This window comes from Stenella coeruleoalba (genome assembly GCF_951394435.1).
Source record: "Stenella coeruleoalba genome assembly, contig: scaffold_240, whole genome shotgun sequence".
In the NCBI taxonomy this organism is placed as follows: Eukaryota; Metazoa; Chordata; class Mammalia; order Artiodactyla; family Delphinidae; genus Stenella; species Stenella coeruleoalba.
In genome coordinates this window covers 350,922-361,740 of record NW_027646263.1, presented here as the reverse complement: position 1 = coordinate 361,740, position 10,819 = coordinate 350,922, and the positions used below count along the sequence as shown (strand labels likewise).

The 10,819-nt window shown below is 45.1% G+C and overlaps 1 pseudogene across 1 annotated transcript; it reads right to left on the bottom strand.

Moving 5' to 3' along the window:
* Nucleotides 1–8,518: 8,518 nt before the first annotated feature.
* Nucleotides 8,519–9,769, bottom strand: LOC307181232 (protein-L-isoaspartate O-methyltransferase domain-containing protein 2-like; annotated as a pseudogene). Its single transcript has one exon. The product of its transcript is annotated as a protein-L-isoaspartate O-methyltransferase domain-containing protein 2-like (transcript).
* Between the last annotated feature and the right edge of the window lie 1,050 nt (nucleotides 9,770–10,819).

Genomic DNA, 10,819 nt, shown 5'->3' with positions numbered 1-10,819 from the left:
TGTGACTTATTTCAGTTAGAATCATCATACCTGAATCCACTCATTGTGCTGCTAAGGGCCTGATGACATAGATTTCATTGCTGAGTGATATTGCTTTGTAAGTAAATACCACAACTTCTTTATCCATTTTTCACTTTCTGCGATGTTGAACTTGTACTGTAAACGAGGTTCTTGTAAACAGAGGCGTCCCAAACTTTGGGGTGGCTGTGTCTTTTTGATTTTAATTTCCCTAAGCTATAGGACCATAAGTGGCAGTGCCCTAGGCTCTGTTGCTTTGTTTTTTAGATGTTTCAGGAAACACCATACACTTCTCCCGAGTGGTTGTTGGCAATTTACATCCCGCCCATCAGCATAACAAGGCTCCCAGTTCTCCATGGCCTGTCCTGCCTTTCTGGATTTTACACTTTTTTCAGATGGCCCTTTTGACCGGGGGGAAGTGAGACTTCATTGTAGTGCAGATTTCCTTTGCAAGCTTGCTTGGTTGGCCAAAAAGGGCGTATGCGTTTTTTCCTGAATATATTCAGGAAAAAACGCATACGCCCTTTTTGGCCAAGTGCATCATTGTGGACGTTCTGCCTCTTTTCCTATGCTTTCAATGCAATTCCAGTCTACCTCCTGAAATCGGTTTCCTGCAATTCTGCCCCGCTTTCAAGTCCTCTTGGCAGCCTTACTTCAGTCTATTTTTGGACGATAGCTGTCATTTATAACTCTGCAGGTTTGTGAATTACAGTGCCCCTGAGCTCCTTTCTTCAACTCGCTTTCTTTTGAGCTGGCCGCAACACCGCAGGATGGCTTCAGGCCCTAATCTGGTTCCGGCACGGCACGCTGAGCCTTTGGTTAATTCCTCTTCCTGGTGGGAAATGAGAGTTAAATTTGCCCATCCAGACACCTCCAGCTAGTCTCTCATTGGTTCTCGCTATTCCTGTTCATCTTCCACAGAAATTGCAAACTGGGCCAAACAGGAGGTTAAAGGGACTGACTCTCCAAGTCGGGAGAGTGTTAGTAAAGCGTCTGGAATGTTGCACCCGAGTACCAGGGTACGAAAACTGAGACATATTTGAACACGTCTCCCGATCACATGGTTGATCATACTCTGGGTTCCACATGCATGTTTTAGCTGAAGGAAGAATACCTAAAACCTGGGTAGTTGAAACCCGTGGAATGGGTACCATGCAATAAGACTTCAAAGGGTCTTCATTTGCTCACCGAACATCTCCAATCCTATCACTGCTGCGTTTATGTCCCTGTACACATGCTTGATTCTCTTTCGGAGACATAGCAATCCATAGGTTTTAAGATACTTACTAGTCAGGTACATTCTTAGGCGTTTAATATGCAGTGTTGAGTCCATTTCGTTGAGCAAGGAGTAGCTCTTGTCTATTCCATATTTGGCTTAAGGAACTTTATCTGTGCTCATTTCAATCTCTGGTTTTATGCAGCACCCCAACTCACCTTTCCCCTTAAGCAAGCATAAGTTGGTTTTCTAAATTTGAGAACCTGTTCTGTTCTGTAATTGAGTTCCTGTGTAGCCAAGTTTACATTCCGTGTATTAGTGATATCTTATGATGTTTCTTTTTCTGTGTGACTTATTTCAGTAGGAATCAACGTACCTGAATCCACTCATGATGCTGCTACGGGCCTGATGACATAGATTTCATTGCTGAGTGATACTGCATTGTACGTAAGTACCACAAGTTCTTTATCCATTTTTCACTTTCTGTGATATTGAACTTGTACGGTAAACGAGGTTCTTGTAAACAGAGGCGTCCCAAACTTTGGGGTGGCTGTGTCTTTTTGCTTTTAATTTCCCTAAGCTATAGGACCATAAGTGGAAGTGCCCTAGGCTCTGTTGCTTTGTTTTTTAGATGTTTCAGGAAACACCATACACTTCTCCCCAGTGTCTGTTGGCAATTTACATCCCGCCCATCAGCATAACAAGGCTCCCAGTTCTCCATGGCCTGTCCTGCCTTTCTGGATTTTACACTTTTTTCAGATGGCCCTTTTGACCAGGGGGAAGTGAGACTTCATTGTAGTGCAGATTTCCTTTGCAAGTTTGCTTGGTTGGCCAAAAAGGGCGTATGCGTTTTTTCCTGAATATATTCAGGAAAAAACGCATACGCCCTTTTTGGCCAAGTGCATCATTGTGGACGTTCTGCCTCTTTTCCTATGCTTTCAATGCAATTCCAGTCTACCTCCTGAAATCGGTTTCCTGCAATTCTGCCCCGCTTTCAAGTCCTCTTGGCAGCCTTACTTCAGTATATTTTTGGACGATAGCTGTCATTTATAACTCTGCAGGTTTGTGAATTACAGTGCCCCTGAGCTCCTTTCTTCAACTCGCTTTCTTGTGACCTGGCCGCAACACCGCAGGATGTCTTCAGGCCCTAATCTGGTTCTGGCACGGCACGCTGAGCCTTTGGTTAATTCCTCTTCCTGGTGGGAAATGAGAGTTAAATTTGCCCGTCCAGACACCTCCAGCTAGCCTCTCATTGGTTCTCGCTATTCCTGTTCATCTTCCACAGAAATTGCAAACTGGGCCAAACAGGAGGTTAAAGGGACTGACTCTCCAACTGGGGAGAGTTTTAGTAAAGCGTCTGGAATGTTGCACCCGAGTACCAGGGTACGAAAACTGAGACATATTTGAACACGTCTCCCGATCACATGGTTGATCATACTCTAGGTTCCACATGCATGTTTTAGCTGAAGGAAGAATACCTTAAACCTGGATAGTTGAAACCCGTGGAATGGGTACCATGCAATATGACTTCAAAGGGTCTTCATTTGCTCACGAACCTCTCCAATCCTATCACTGCTGCGTTTATGCCCCTGTACACATGCTTGATTCTCTTTCGGAGACATAGCAATCCATAGGTTTTAAGATACTTACTAGTCAGGTACATTCTTAGGCGTTTAATATGCGGTGTTGAGTCCATTTCGTTGAGCAAGGAGTAGCTCTTGTCTATTCCATATTTGGCTTAAGGAACTTTATCTGTGCTCATTTCAATCTCTGGTTTTATGCAGCACCCCAACTCACCTTTCCCCTTAAGCAAGCATAAGTTGGTTTTCTAAATTTGAGACCCTGTTCTGTTCTGTAATTCAGTTCCTGTGTAGCCAAGTTTACATTCCGTGTATTACTGATATCTTATGATGTTTCTTTTTCTGTGTGACTTATTTCAGTTAGAATCATCATACCTGAATCCACTCATTGTGCTGCTAAGGGCCTGATGACATAGATTTCATTGCTGAGTGATATTGCTTTGTAAGTAAATACCACAACTTCTTTATCCATTTTTCACTTTCTGCGATGTTGAACTTGTACTGTAAACGAGGTTCTTGTAAACAGAGGCGTCCCAAACTTTGGGGTGGCTGTGTCTTTTTTATTTTAATTTCCCTAAGCTATAGGACCATAAGTGGCAGTGCCCTAGGCTCTGTTGCTTTGTTTTTTAGATGTTTCAGGAAACACCATACACTTCTCCCGAGTGTCTGTTGGCAATTTACATCCCGCCCATCAGCATAACAAGGCTCCCAGTTCTCCATGGCCTGTCCTGCCTTTCTGGATTTTACACTTTTTTCAGATGGCCCTTTTGACCGGGGGGAAGTGAGACTTCATTGTAGTGCAGATTTCCTTTGCAAGCTTGCTTGGTTGGCCAAAAAGGGCGTATGCGTTTTTTCCTGAATATATTCAGGAAAAAACGCATACGCTCTTTTTGGCCAAGTGCATCATTGTGGACGTTCTGCCTCTTTTCCTATGCTTTCAATGCAATTCCAGTCTACCTCCTGAAATCGGTTTCCTGCAATTCTGCCCCGCTTTCAAGTCCTCTTGGCAGCCTTACTTCAGTCTATTTTTGGACGATAGCTGTCATTTATAACTCTGCAGGTTTGTGAATTACAGTGCCCCTGAGCTCCTTTCTTCAACTCGCTTTCTTGTGACCTGGCCGCAACACCGCAGGATGGCTTCAGGCCCTAATCTGGTTCCGGCCCGGCATGCTGAGCCTTTGGTTAATTCCTCTTCCTGGTGGGAAATGAGAGTTAAATTTGCCCGTCCAGACACCTCCAGCTAGCCTCTCATTGGTTCTCGCTATTCCTGTTCATCTTCCGCAGAAATTGCAAACTGGGCCAAACAGGAGGTTAAAGGGACTGACTCGCCAAGTCGGGAGAGTGTTAGTAAAGCGTCTGGAATGTTGCACCCGAGTACCAGGGGAGGATAACTGAGACATATTTGAACACGTCTCCCGATCACTTGGTTGATCATACTCTAGGTTCCACATGCATGTTTTAGCTGAAGGAAGAATACCTTAAACCTGGGTAGTTGAAACCCGTGGAATGGGTACCATGCAATATGACTTCAAAGGGTCTTCATGTGCTCACCGAACCTCTCCAATCCTATCACTGCTGCGTTTATGCCCCTGTACACACGCTTGATTCTCTTTCGGAGACATAGCAATCCATAGGTTTTAAGATACTTACTAGTCAGGTACATTCTTAGGCGTTTAATATTCGGTGTTGAGTCCATTTCGTTGAGCAAGGAGTAGCTCTTGTCTATTCTATATTTGGCTTAAGGAACTTTATCTGTGCTCATTTCAATCTCTGGTTTTATGCAGCACCCCAACTCACCTTTCCCCTTAAGCAAGCATAAGTTGGTTTTCTAAATTTGAGACCCTGTTCTGTTCTGTAATTCAGTTCCTGTGTAGCCAAGTTTCCATTCCGTGTATTACTGATATCTTATGATGTTTCTTTTTCTGTGTGACTTATTTCAGTTAGAATCATCATACCTGAATCCACTCATTGTGCTGCTAAGGGCCTGATGACACAGATTTCATTGCTGAGTAATATTGCTTTGTAAGTAAATACCACAACTTTTTTATCCATTTTTCACTTTCTGCGATGTTGAACTTGTACTGTAAACGAGGTTCTTGTAAACAGAGCCGTTCCAAACTTTGGGGTGGCTGTGTCTTTTTGATTTTAAATTCCCTAAGCTATAGAACCATAAGTGGAACTGCCCTAGGCTCTGTTGCTTTGTTTTTTAGATATTTCAGGAAACACCATACACTTCTCCCGAGTGGTTGTTGGCAATTTACATCCCGCCCTTCAGCATAACAAGGCTCCCAGTTCTCCATGGCCTGTCCTGCCTTTCTGGATTTTACACTTTTTTCAGATGGCCCTTTTGACCGGGGGGAAGTGAGACTTCATTGTAGTGCAGATTTCCTTTGCAAGCTTGCTTGGTTGGCCAAAAAGGGCGTATGCGTTTTTTCCTGAATATATTCAGGAAAAAACGCATACGCCCTTTTTGGCCAAGTGCATCATTGTGGACGTTCTGCCTCTTTTCCTATGCTTTCAATGCAATTCCAGTCTACCTCCTGAAATCGGTTTCCTGCAATTCTGCCCCGCTTTCAAGTCCTCTTGGCAGCCTTACTTCAGTCTATTTTTGGACGATAGCTGTCATTTATAACTCTGCAGGTTTGTGAATTACAGTGCCCCTGAGCTCCTTTCTTCAACTCGCTTTCTTGTGAGCTGGCCGAAACACCGCAGGATGGCTTCAGGCCCTAATCTGGTTCCGGCACGGCACGCTGAGCCTTTGGTTAATTCCTCTTCCTGGTGGGAAATGAGAGTTAAATTTGCCCGTCCAGACACCTCCAGCTAGTCTCTCATTGGTTCTCGCTATTCCTGTTCATCTTCCGCAGAAATTGCAAACTGGGCCAAACAGGAGGTTAAAGGGACTGACTCTCCAAGTCGGGAGAGTGTTAGTAAAGCGTCTGGAATGTTGCACCCGAGTACCAGGGTACGAAAACTGAGACATATTTGAACACGTCTCCCGATCACATGGTTGATCATACTCTAGGTTCCACATGCATGTTTTAGCTGAAGGAAGAATACCTTAAACCTGGGTAGTTGAAACCCGTGGAATGGGTACCATGCAATATGACTTCAAAGGGTCTTCATTTGCTCACCGAACCTCTCCAATCCTATCACTGCTGCGTTTATGCCCCTGTACACATGCTTGATTCTCTTTCGGAGACATAGCAATCCATAGGTTTTAAGATACTTACTAGTCAGGTACATTCTTAGGCGTTTAATATGGGGTGTTGAGTCCATTTCATTGAGCAAGGAGTAGCTCTTGTCTATTCCATATTTGGCTTAAGGAACTTTATCTGTGCTCATTTCAATCTGGTTTTATGCAGCACCCCAACTCACCTTTACCCTTAAGCAAGCATAAGTTGGTTTTCTAAATTTGAGACCCTGTTCTGTTCTGTAATTCAGTTCCTGTGTAGCCAAGTTTACATTCCGTGTATTACTGATATCTTTTTTTTTTTTTTGCCGTAACTACCTTTATTGGTATCGCTTGTGTATCAGTTCATCAAAACCTTTGTTTCATATTTCTCGCCTTAATCCCCTGAAAGTTCCAGATGGGCAAAAATACTTTTAAATACGCAGCTGGCTTCTGTCTTATGTGCTTAATATTATACATTTGTTGCTTGTTTTGCACATGTCTATGGCTGCACTACTTGCAAGACGAAAGTCACATATAAAAATACAGACTAATCGAAACACAAAAGTCAGCCATTGTCTAGAATGTGGTTTACAATACAGAGCTTGCAGACAACACAGACTATATATATAAGTCATCTGTCTGAAAACAGAAAGTAGTGTCTCATACTGACTCCGGAGAAAGGTGCTGACACACAGGGAAACTCACTGATGATTCTCCTTTATGTTTATTAGATAGATCAATACCAAATTATTTCACATATATTATATTCAATATCTATATATATATATCTTGTAACCAAATTCTGGTTTAAAAGTCACAAACCAACATGTAAATACAAAATGTTAGGAAAGGTTTAACATACATAGGGGAAAACATGTCTTATGCCTCGCAAAGACTTTCTACAATCTAGCATAAAGGCAAATGTGGTTGAAAAAAAAGGAAATCCATATACAATTACAGAAAAACATTTAGTCAAGCCACCTAATATAAAATATTTCAGATATCATGTCCAAAAACGTCCACGTGTTGCAGAGGTCTCTACAAATCAATTAGAATGACGTCAACAAGATCTGCAAACCGAAGTCTTAGCAAGTAAACATGACTCATGCTTTTCTCTCTGAGACAATGAGGCTTGACGTTCAGTTAAAGGCAGGTAAACACGACTATGAAGAAACCCTTCTTTACAACAGCTTAACGGTACCCATTTAGGGCAATACACCCGCTTTCCCAGCTATGTGTGCACGCAGTGTTCTGTGATAAAATGACTCAGTTACTTTAAAAAAGCATAAATGGCAAAACAAAATAACCAGAACTCCGTGAAGCTGGTAAAACCACAAAGACACTGAAATCCAGCAACTCCTGAGAGGCTGAGAGATCAAATGAATCATAAAATCTGGATGACTCTGATTTGGGGTTTAACTTTGGTTAAAACTGAAAAGTCTGAAAAGAACCAATGTTTTGGAAGAAGCAGTGTCACTTGTAAACATCCTGCCACCTAACTAAAAGGACGGCCTCTTCTTCTAGACCCACGACTTAATAAGACAGGAAGCTCTCAACACACAGCGCTGGAGAAGATGGATTCCACAAGTCAAACTTGAGTGAAACTGTTCTAATGCAATGTACCAAACACGCGTTTGTTCTTAGGAAAAATTACAAAACTAACAAATATTTTTCTCCAGAATTATAAAAGATAAAATCTATGAATCAGTACTGTTATGTGATTACAGAACAATAGCCAACTGAAAAAAAAAACAAAACACCAACCCACAGGCCGTCTACACCGTCCCCAATCCATTTCCTGCAGCCAGTACTTCCCACCTGCTCTGAGGACTGAGCCTTAGACACCGTTGACTGTATTTAAAGTTGAGTCAACAGTACTCTCTGTCTCTGGGGCAAAAGTAATGCAGCTCATTACTTACACACAACACTTGTTTCATTCTTCAGGACTTTCTTTGACGGGATTACTCAATGTTGGTTACTTTAAAGGTAACAAAAGGTGTCAGAAAAAAATGCCTTGGAATTCTTTTGCAATTCCACAAAGACACCTGGCAATCTGATACGTTCATTCCTCTCCCCATCACAATTTTTGTTTTTTAAAATTACAATTGACAACTCACGTAAGATGTAATTAATTTACTTAAAATAAGAGAGGGCTTTTCAATCAAGTATCCACGTTCCAAATAACTAAAACATTTAGTTAAATCTTTTAAATTAATCTTTTAATAAATCTTTAATTACTCGGTGCCAGTAATTAAGAGGTTGATTCCGTAAAATTCAAACTTGCACATAGGCGTGTCCCACTCAGAAAAGATTTCATACACTTAGCAACTTGTGCTTTTTGTCTCACCTTTTATAAGAAACACAGATTAATTTCAACTTCAGTTTTCCTTTCTGATGCAGACACGTGTACCTTGTGTAAGAAACGGTCTCCAGGCCACCTCCACGTGTAGACCTCAGCATTTCCTGAGAGTGTGAAGTCAACCCCTCCTCCAGGAGACTCTCGCCCTTTTGAGACATTCCCCCTTGCACCTTATGTTTGTCAGACTATGTTTACAGAAATCAGATGACTGGATGAAAACTCTACAGGACAGTCAAGGACAGACGAGAAGACGAGATGCAGAGCGGGAGCCCCTTCCTCCTCCAGTGCACCTGCTGCGGGAAGCCCTCCAGGAAGGCTTGGCCTCCTCCCCTGGACCACAGACTTACTTTTCTTTGTAATAAAGCAGGTAGTACTTCAGGGGATCTGGCAGAGGGAGGCTCAGGACCTTCTCACGCAGGAAGTTCACCGGGGGCTCGGGCTTGGTGTCCGGCGGGGTTGTCACCTCTTCTTCTTGCCGCTCGTCTTCCAGGTCTCTGCAGCTGGTGTCATCAGAGGGGTTGGAGAGCCGACTGGCAAACACCTCTTTGTCCAAAAAGACAATCGTTTCCATTCGGCGGCGGCGAACTCTCCTCCGTTTAAACCTGGGAGTGTTCTTCAGTCCGTTCCCGTTTTTGTTCACAGCTTCCTGGTGGATGACCTTCTTAATGGTGCCCCGGATGGCAATGCGCGCCAGGTCCTGGAGGCTGCGAACCGCCAGGGGTGTGGACAAGTCGTGATTCTCCTGACTCCGACTGGCAGGGCTGGACGAGTGGAGCAAAAGACACAGCCAGAATCTTTTTGGTTTCCCAGGCGGAAGGACCCGTCCGAGTTATCTTAGTCAACTTCTCTTCCAGCGGCATGACCAGGACGCCCCCGACTTTGAGGAGGCTCTTCATGTACCCCTCGTGCTGCTTCTGCACGCCTGCCCCGCAGTACACCCGGTCATACTGAGAGCAGCCTGGAGAGATCTCCAGGCAATTGCCGGTGACGAAGGAGGGCTCGCAGAAGTCAAACTTGTCGAAGCTGTCACTCGTCCTGATGAAAAAGTCCAGCTTCTGCTTCGCATACTCTGTCACATCTGAATGGAGTTCCACCCCATGGTTCACACCAAAAGGACCGAGGATGAGCCCCACCATGGAGCTGAGGTAGCCGGTGCCGCTGCCCAGGTTCAGGAAGGAAAGGCCAGGCTGCAGGTCCAGGGCCTCCATCACCTCCGAATAGATGCACGGAGCAGAGAGGTGGATGTTCCCGTGCTTCCACGCCAGGTCCTTGTACGCGTTCTCCTTAAACTCCTCGAGGTAATAGTCAGCGCGGTCAACAGCTCGGAAGGCCTGCTCCACCAGCTCGGAGCGGATGTACTGCGCCGCCTTCAGATGGTCTATCAGCTCGTCGTTGTCTTCACCAGCACTCACCGCGCCTCCCATCTTCGGGACCGCGCTTACAGAAAGCTGCCGCTGGAGAGACCTCGGGAACGCCCGGAACGCTGGAGGGTGGACCCCCGGGGAGGGGGGAGGGGCGACGGGAGACGCCTGGGACGCGGAGGGGTGTTTATGCTTGGGGGTGGGGAAAGAGAGGACAGCGGAAGAGGACAGGAAGACGGGGAGAGGAGAATGCGGCCCTGGGGGAGGGTCCGGGAGCCCGGGACCACAGGAAGGGGAGGGGTGGAGAGGAGGGAGAGAGGGGGAGGGGGCCGAGGGGCCGCACCGCCCCCATACCCCGCTGCAGGCCGGGCCGAGGGCGGCGGCGGCGGCGGCGGCGGCTCAGTACCTCCTGGCTCGGCGGGCCCGAGGAATCGGACGCTGGGCCGCACCTGCAGGTCTTCCAGCGCCCCTCGCCAGTCCGCCTCCCACTACGCAGCCCCGACCTCGGCCCTACTGATATCTTATGATGTTTCTTTTTCTGTGTGACTTATTTCAGTTAGAATCATCATACCTGAATCCACTCATTGTGCTGCTAAGGGCCTGATGACACAGATTTCATTGTTGAGTGATATTGCTTTGTAAGTAAATACCACAACTTTTTTATCCATTTTTCACTTTCTGCGATGTTGAACTTGTACTGTAAACGAGGTTCTTGTAAACAGAGCCGTTCCAAACTTTGGGGTGGCTGTGTCTTTTTGATTTTAAATTCCCTAAGCTATAGGACCATAAGTGGAAGTGCCCTAGGCTCTGTTGCTTTGTTTTTTAGATGTTTCAGGAAACACCATACACTTCTCCCAAGTGGTTTTTGGCAATTTACATCCCGCCCTTCAGCATAACAAGGCTCCCAGTTCTCCATGGCCTGTCCTGCCTTTCTGGATTTTACACTTTTTTCAGATGGCCCTTTTGACCGGGGGGAAGTGAGAATCATTGTAGTGCAGATTTCCTTTGCAAGCTTGCTTGGTTGGCCAAAAAGGGCGTATGCGTTTTTTCCTGAATATATTCAGGAAAAAACGCATACGCCCTTTTTGGCCAAGTGCATCATTGTGGACGTTC